Raw genomic sequence first — 9,482 nt, 5'->3', positions numbered from 1 at the left:
TTCTTACTGGCAAAATGTTTTTATGTCAGGAGACCAAACTGAATATAAAAGGAAATCTAGAATTTAGATAGAGATTCAATCACAACAGATCAAACATCACAAAAGTAACAATAAACCAAGTATCAATGTCGACATCACTATCATTTACTGTGAACCTTGTGTAACCCTGACCATGACAATATACTGGTTTCAAATTTTGGTACAAGACCAGCAACTTCAGGTGAGGGCCTTCGTCAATTACATTAGCCTCTAGTGCTCAACTAGTACTTATTTCATCGAACCCTGAAAGATAAAAAGGTAAAGCCAACTTTGACAGTATTTGAACTCAGAACATAGAGACAGATGAAAACATATTAAGCATTTTGTCAAGTGTACTCATGACACTACCAGCTCATCACCTTTTTCTGTACTACCCACAAGGAGCTAAATACAGAGAGGACAAACAAGGACAGACAAATGGATTAAGTCAATTATATCGACCCCCAGTGCTTAACTGGTACTTAATTTATCGACCCCGAAAGGATGAAAAGCAAAGTCGACCTCGGCGGAATTTGAACTCAGAATGTGATGGCAGATGAAATAGGGCTATGCATTTTGCCCGGCATGCTAACATTTCTGCCAGCTCGCCACCTTAACCATGATAGTATATTATGGTAGCATACTATCTCACACCATTTTTTTGTGCAGTTTTGAATACTGCACCTATAGTTTTGACTCATGGAGGAGATACTGTTTTACACAACAGCATGTGACAATGCATCAGCAGCCATGACACTAGCAACAGATGAACATGTCTCATCAACAGGATGCAGTAGAGCAGATGCTCCAGTATAGTCAGATATGAACCAGGGACAAGGTATGACCAGGCAGTAAATTATAAGGGAAGCAATGGTAGATCACCTTCAGCTCAGTTTCCCTCTTGGTTGATTACTGGACGAAGCCAGTCACTCAGCTCATAACCTTATCCTAGTTCGTGTTCACCCAAAGATCTGGATTGAATCAGACCCTGATCAGGTTAACCACTTTATCTATTCATTGTCCCACAATGTTGTCTGACAGTATAGACTTGTCTCTCTTAGATGCCAAGATGCAAGCCCACTGATATGTCCAGATTTAATTTCGCTTCTGTCACCACCTCATATTCCTGTAGAATGGTGTTGACCACCTCCACTTTCATGGTCTCTGATACCATCATTGTGAAATCATCCATATAGGCCAACACAGCTCTCCCATATTCCAATCTGTGAGGGATGTTCTTCAACAGTTCTTGCTAAAATGTAGCAAAATCAACTAATGGAACAGTGGGTTTAGGGGCCCAGAAAAAGTGAAAGTTTAGGAGCTGGACAGTTCAGCCTTCTACAAATATTTGGGGATATATGCCAGTAAAACTGCATGTGTAATAGATATTCTAACAAGATTTTAAAATACATACTTTGAAAGAGTGAAAACTTATGTGAAAATTTCATTTTAATAACACAAATTTTATCTTCTCCATTACATTTGCAATTTTAGCCATAAAATATGCTCTATGGCATTGGACTGAAGTATGATAAAACTAAATTCCATAGACTAGATTTTAGAAATCTATTAAATAAAAACATGTACTACACAATACATTTAATAACCTTAGACTGTACATCTCTAGAAGGCAATGTGATATGAAAATATTGACCTTAAGGAGCAAAATAAAAAAGCAGTTATTACTGCTGCCCACAACCCTCCTAAACATAAAAGAAGGCTGGCTATATCTTGTTGATTATGATCAAAATGGAAATAGCAAATTGATTACATGTACAGCAACTCACTTCTCACCAGAAATTCTTTACACTTTGAAGGTCAGCAGCAGAATCTTTGGAAGTCACCACATAAATCAACTGCAGTAAACAACCATAAATGAATGCCTTTGCATGGTCAATATCTGGATGCTTCATATATAATAAGTAAAAGACTATGTACAAATTTTAACTGGATGTGATAGCATAATCAATGATACATGTGGTACAAGAACAGGCCATCTTTTTTGTATGTCAAGAACTAAATTTTTTTATGTATCTTAGTTTTTGTAAGATGGTTGTGGTATGATAAGATGGATAGTTAGCTGCTATTTCTAGCAGATCCAACAATTATATAAAGGCTTCCTTGTTAGCCTGCTCAATGCAAAAATTGATCCACCAGGGAGAAAGTAAAGATTTATTTCTATAGGTTCTTTGTTGAATGGCCTTGAAATCTGATATTGATAATATTCTAGGACAAAATGTAATTCAGGAAGTTTTTGCTTTTACTGCAGAAATTAGGTTAAGAACTTCCAAACACCTCAGATTATAATTTTATTTAATGCAAAATATATATGTAACCTATTTTGTCATACTACTTTTACCAAAGGATTATGTTAAGTGTACATGTATCAGACGAATACTTGATCACTTGCCCACCAGTTTAACAATTGAAATAGCAGACATTAAAAATGGTAAAGGATTCATTTTCAGCCTATTTTGAACTCAGACTTAAGTATTCCTTCTCTTATTGGTTTAAATTTATGGGTACAGGCATGGCTGTGTGGTAAAGAGATTTGTTTATAGCTATGTGGTTTTGGGGTCAGTCTTGCTGTGTGGCACCTTAGGCAAGTGTCTTCTCCAATAGCGTCAGGCTGACCAAAGTCTTGTAAGTTAATCTGGTAGATGGAAACAGTGTGAAAGTTCCTCATATATGTTTAGAAGGTTGGATGTTATGACTGGTCAGGAAGTGACCATTGGTTTCGCAGTTATAAAGCACTTGGTTGTATGTATGACTTGTCATGATTGCAAGATTGTGGTTTTGATTCCTGGATCAAGTGATGTGTTAGGTTCTTGAGCAAGACACTTCATTTCACATTGCTCCAGTCCACTTAGCTGAAAATAATTAACTTTGCAATGGGCTGACATCCCATTTGGATCTTGGTCATTCACACACCATGGAAACCAGGTAACTAGCTCTATGAATCTGTGGATTCAAGACAGTTATGTCCATATAACTATATATGATGTGTATGTGTCTTCGTGTTTGTTCTCTACCACCATTTCAAATCGATGATGGTTTGTTTACATCCCCATAATTTAGCGGTTCAGCAAAAGAGACTAATGGAATAAGTACCAGTCTTGTGTTTGTTCTCTACCACCACTTCAAATTGATGATAGTTTGTTTACATCCCCATAATTTAGCGGTTCAGCAAAAGAGACTAATGGAATAAGTACCAGTCTTGTGTTTGTTCTCCACCACCACCACCACTTCGAATCGATGATGGTTTGTTTACATCCCCATAATTTAGCAGTTCAGCAAAAGAGACCAATAGAATAAGCACCAAACTTAAAAATAAGTACTGAGGTTGATTTTGTTTGGCTAAACTTGGCTAAACCCTTCTAAGCAGTGCTCCAGCATGGTCACAGTTGAATGACTAAAACAAGTGAAAGATAAAAGAAGTGTCATCAAACTATATTTGATAAATGAGTGCAATTAAATATAGGAAAATAATGAAACAATACATCTAGAACGAATACTAATTTAGTCAACAGATTATGGTATGGAACAAAAGCCAAGCATTTCTATTCCAACTATGCAGTCATGTGAAATATAAAGTAAAAAAAAAAAATTATAGATAATTCCCTGACAAAATTCTTTGGAATTAAATTCTTATTATGGTTGAAATAATTTTGAAATATTCTATAGAAAATGGAGAGAGCAGTTTTATAACAAAATGAAGAATATAAGTATTGCCTCGTTTCTATGCATCATCATCACCACCACCACCACCACCACCACCACCACCACAACCACAACCAACACACATCCCCACTATCACCACTACCAAATAGCATGCAAAGTTATGATAAACACATACACACACACCTCTGCCTATCTATTTATCAATCTATATACATTGTTATGTTTGAGGAAGGTCATATTTTGCCAATTAAACACACACATGTTTAATTGGCAAAATATGTCCATTCCACAGTATAACAATATCTGTTTCAACACATGATTTCACATCAAGAATCTTGCAAAACAAATACATAAACATATCTATATATACATATGTGAGTATATATATATCACGTGATCACGTGACCGACCAGACCATCAGATGTTGTTACACATCGCTGGTCACAATGCGTTCGCATTGTTTTAGCCTTTGAATGACGCCACCCCGCTGGCTAAGCGAGCAGGCCAACAGAAGAAAGAGTGAGAGAAAGAGTGGTGAAAGAGTACAGCAGGGATCACCACCATCCCTTGCCGGAGCCTCGTGGAGCTTTTAGGTGTTTTCGCTCAATAAACACTCACAACGCCCGGTCTGGGAATCGAAACTGTGATCCTACAACCGCGAGTCCGCTGCCCTAACCACTGGGTCATTGCGCCGTGTGTGTGTATATCAATGTCATTTAACATCAGTTTCCTATACTGGTATGGGTTGGATGGCTTGATGAGAACTGACAGCCCGAGGATTGCACCAAGCTCCACTGTCTACTTTGGCATAGGTTCTGTGGCTGGATGTCCTTCTTAATAGCAACCACTTCACAGAGTATCCTGGATAATGTCTGCCTTCCATGCTAGTGAAGTCACCAAGTAACTAGTGAAGTCACCAAGTAACTCGCAAAACAAGATCTCTCAGCTGAGTAGGGTGTAGTATTGAGAGAAGTGGTTTTATGCCAGTTGAAGAAAGGTTGGCAAAGAGGAAATTTAAAATACTGTATTTCACCCTTTTGTGTTCAGATTACCCTGTCAAATGTATCACTTATTTATTCACATTGTTTTGAATTAGTCATGCATTATCGTGTAGCTTTAAGATTTCGATGATGTGATTGTTTATTTTTTAAGAATGACATTATTGGGTAGATGTGAGAGCCAGAGCTGGCCATTTTAAACATAAAGCAAGTTGAATATTTTGGCTGGATATGATGGTTGGTTTTAAATGCTAAAGGGCCAAAATAACATAATAATAGTCATTGATGCAATGCTATCTTTTACTCATCACCAGATAACTATTTTGAATATATTATTATGTAATAAATGCTTAGCACACTAAATTATTTAATACTGACATTACTATGAAACCAATTAAGTAGGTGTTAGTATATTCAATACATACAGTATTAAAATCTAAGCTGCCATTTATCATTAGATAAATATTTCATAGAAATTCCTTCATAGCTTTTATTGAATCTAAATTAAGTTTGGATTTTTTTAAATACACAATTCTGTTTCAAATAGTTTGAACTATTTCATCTTAGTCAAAGAGATTTATTGCATAATAAGTCATCTATTATTTATGGTATTTCAAAAGCCTTTTGAAAATGTTTTAGCATAAATGCCTCTGTGTTCTTTGATTTATTCATTGTTTAATATTAATAGATAGTCAGGTGATGAGGTATGGTATTTTGAAAAGTGAAAGGGTTAATGTTGTGCACTATAGCCATTATCAGGAATATTTTTGTTAAAATTTATTTAAGTTGGACATTTGTATTTTATTTATACATTTCTGTCGATGTTTTCTTTTAAACTCAATTTATATTTTGTTTATTTGTTATTATGTAACATTGGTTTTATAAGGATGCAATAGTGTTAATATTTTACTGAAAAATTTCAGGAAATTTGACCCTGGATGAACGGATATGGAGTTTCTGGTCTACAGTTGTATTATTGAATACTTACATAACCAGTGATATTGTTGTTAATATTTTTGTTTTTGGCTCTGTTTGTTGGTAAACAAATCAGATATTTAAGAATCTCTCATAGAACAATTATCCCAGTATTATGGAGGGCTTACACACTTCTAGCAAGTGAAGATTGTGAAACGAGAAGAATTAGTAACTGTGTCATGTAACTTACAATGAAGGTGCCTAGAAATAGCTGCCAAACAGCCCTCAGATTGCATCTATTGTCTATAAAGAGGAGACTTTGTAAGCCTAGTACTTATTCTATCAGTCCCTTTTGCCGAATCGTTAAGTTATGGGGATGTAAACACACCAGCATCGGTTATCAAGCGATGTTGGGGGACAAACACAGACACACAAACATATACACACACACACATATATATACATATATATGATGGACTTCTTTCGGTTTCTGTCAACCAAATCCACTCACAAGGCTTTGGTCGGCCCGAGGCTATAGTAGAAGACACTTGCTGAAGGTGCCATGCAGTGGGAATGAACCCAGAACCATGTAGTTGGTAAGCAAGCTACTTACCACACAGCCACTCCTGCGCCTATGGCTACTTACCATACAGCCACTCCTGTACCTATATATATATATATATATATATATATATGACAGTTTAAAAGTTTTGAATTCAGTATTTAAAGCATTGTAAGATGCTTTAAATACCTAATTCAAATACTTAAATACTTTATTCAAAACCTTTAAACTGTCATATACATTATATATTTATACTTATACATATTTACATATATTTTTATACCTATGTATATTGATTTATTTGTATATTTAATACAACAATTATTTTTCACACGTGTATATCTTTCTGAGGAGTTTTCTGATATTGATTTCCTAATATTAATAATAATATATTATTAAATATATATATATATGCATGCGTGATTAACTCGAAGTTTACTAAATTTACATCAACAAAGAGATCTCATTACATGTACTTGGTGACATTAAGCAAATGCATATTTATTAATAAATCCATATCTTTATTATATATGAGCATTGAAACAAGTATGAAAATTATTGTGTAATATTCCAGACAAATCATTGAGGCAATTAAAAAAAAATAGTTTGAACCTTCCTCCTCTTTCTTTGTCTTTTCTTTTATAATCTATTTTCATTTTTTTTTTCTCTCATAAAGTATTTCAAATTTTACTCTTCCCAAAACACAGGTATCAAATATTATTGCAATATTAAATCAAAATGTAACACAATAGATGAATGAAACATATACACCACACCGACACAATACGTGTGTGTTTGTTTGCATGTGAGACTTCAGAAAGACTAATAATACAATCTAATAACCAGAGCCAGAAAAAGTGTGAAATCACATACATCATCATCATCATCATCATCATCATCATCATCATCATCATCAAAAATCATCATTGCTGTTTATCATCTATTTTCCATGCTGGCATGGGCTGGACTGTTCGACAGGAGCTGACAGGCCAACAGACTGTGCCAAGTTTCAGTGTCTGCTTTGCCATGGTTCCCTAAAGCCAACCACTTCACAGAGCGAACTGGGTAGTTTTTGCATGGCTCCAGTGCTAGTGAAGAGAAAGAGAAAGTAGTGCTGGTACCACACACACACACACACATACACACACATTCAAACATGCATACATATACCCTTATGAGCATAAAACATACATACGTACATATATATCATCATTTAACATCTATTCTCCATGCTGGCATGGGTTGGATTGTTTGGTATGGTAAGTCAGTGAGCTATAACAAGCTCGTTGTCTGGTTTGGCATGGTTTCTACAGCTGGGTGCCCTTCCTAACACCAACCACTTTACAGAGTGTACTGGGTGCTTTTTTATGGCACTAGCACCAGCTGATCAAGACAAAGTCCTTACAACTGAGGTGACGGGAGTAGTATTGAGTGAAGTGGCTTTGTGTCAGTTGATGAGAGGTGAAAAAAATAATAGAAAGATAGAGGTAAGTATCTTGCTGTAGAAGAGATACAAGGATGTTCCAATTCCACTGTTGCTGAAGCTGGAGTGTCATCCCCTAATGTAGCAACCATGTCAGCATCATTGTCCTTTTCCTGCAGGTGCTTGATAACATCATGATGCCATATTTTGTCCATTTTCAAGAGAAGTTGCTACTAGTTACTATTGAGGTTGTCATTGAACTGTGAGATGTTGATTTACCTGGAAAGAAACAATGCAGTTATTAATAAGAGTACTCAGAGAGTGCAAGCCTCTGCCAAGGCAACACCAATATCCTTTCAATGATTAGCTAGGGATGATTATTAAAATAAGAATATCTGAAATAAACTTGACTGCTCTCACAAACGAGAATACTAAAAATGAACCTGACTGCTCTCAAAAATTAAGTAAAAAAAAAATGGAAAAATAAGCTAGAATCCTTGTCCAGTATTGGATCAATCCCAAAATCTAATCAGTTCATGCCAGTCATGAGGCCAAAATCCCAGAAAGTCTCATCCGAATCCATCCAGCGGTTCTTGAGATATCTTGTCCATGGACAAACAGACAAACAAACACAACTGAAAACAATACCTCCACCTTTGCTAAGGCGGAGGTAATAAGAAGAGTTGAAATTAATGCATGCAAGATTTCACAGCTGTAGCATCACTCCTTCATAGCTAACCTATGAATTTTTCAGCCCAGCCTCATATATATCCTCATCATCCTAATCATTCTACATCTGTTTTCCATGCAGGCATGGGTTGGATAGTGGAGGTGCATGGCTTAGTGGTTAGGGTGTCAGCATCATGATCGTAAGATTGTGGTTTCGATTCATGGACCAGGCGATGCATTGTGTTTTTGAGCAAAACACTTCATTTCATGTTGCTCCAGTCCACTCAGCTGGCAAAAATGAGTAACGCTGCAATGGACTGGTGTCCCATCCATCTTGGGAACACATACGCCATGGAAACCGGGAAACTGGGCCCATGAGCCTGGCTAGGCTTTAAAAGGGTGCATTTATTTTTATTTTTAATGGGTTGGATAGGTCATAATGTTCTAGGTCATCTCCTATTGGGAACTGCTTCTCCAATTGACTAGTGCTTGTACATGACATTTGGTGTGATTTCTATAGTTGGGTGCCTTTCTTCTGAATTGCTGGAGTTGTTTCACTTTTTCCAGAAAATTACTTTTAAAATGTTATAGAGGTTTAAATTTTGATCATTTTCACCCAGTCAAGAAACAGGATTTGGAAGCTGTCATTTTGTGCGTGGCTGCACATTTTGTCGTCAACAGCTTGAAAATACCACGCGTTGACAATATTTGTCAAACAACATGTATTTTGCAGTTTGAAACATTCAATAAGTATATAATGTGATAGCATGAACTTAAAAGATTTATCAAAAAAACGTTATTTGTCTGTTATTTTTAACACACCTCACAACCACCTCAATGACTAAAAGAAACAAGTAGTTTTAAGCTTTTAATATGTATTTAATGCAAATGCGATGAACAACATGTTACATGCAATAAACACATTACAATTTTCCCCCACAAATGGTTTCAATACAGTTTTAGCAGAAAGATTTGGAAGAATTAGATGAAAGTTCTCTGGTAATTTCCTTTCATGTAAATGAATGTTTATGCTAATTTAAAAATTTACCAGCAAAATCTTATAAAATAACAATGTTCTATAAGATGTACATGTTTATATGTTATGTATAACAATAAAAGAGTGAACAAAATATGTTTAAAAAACAAACATTTAAGCATGCGATAGGCAACACATTACAAGATATTTTTAAAATTAAAAACTGAAGTTAGAAATACA

This window comes from Octopus sinensis, linkage group LG7, assembly GCF_006345805.1.
Source record: "Octopus sinensis linkage group LG7, ASM634580v1, whole genome shotgun sequence".
In the NCBI taxonomy this organism is placed as follows: Eukaryota; Metazoa; Mollusca; class Cephalopoda; order Octopoda; family Octopodidae; genus Octopus; species Octopus sinensis.
The sequence above is the reverse complement of the archived record's forward strand: the minus strand, read 5'-3'. Positions refer to the sequence as shown.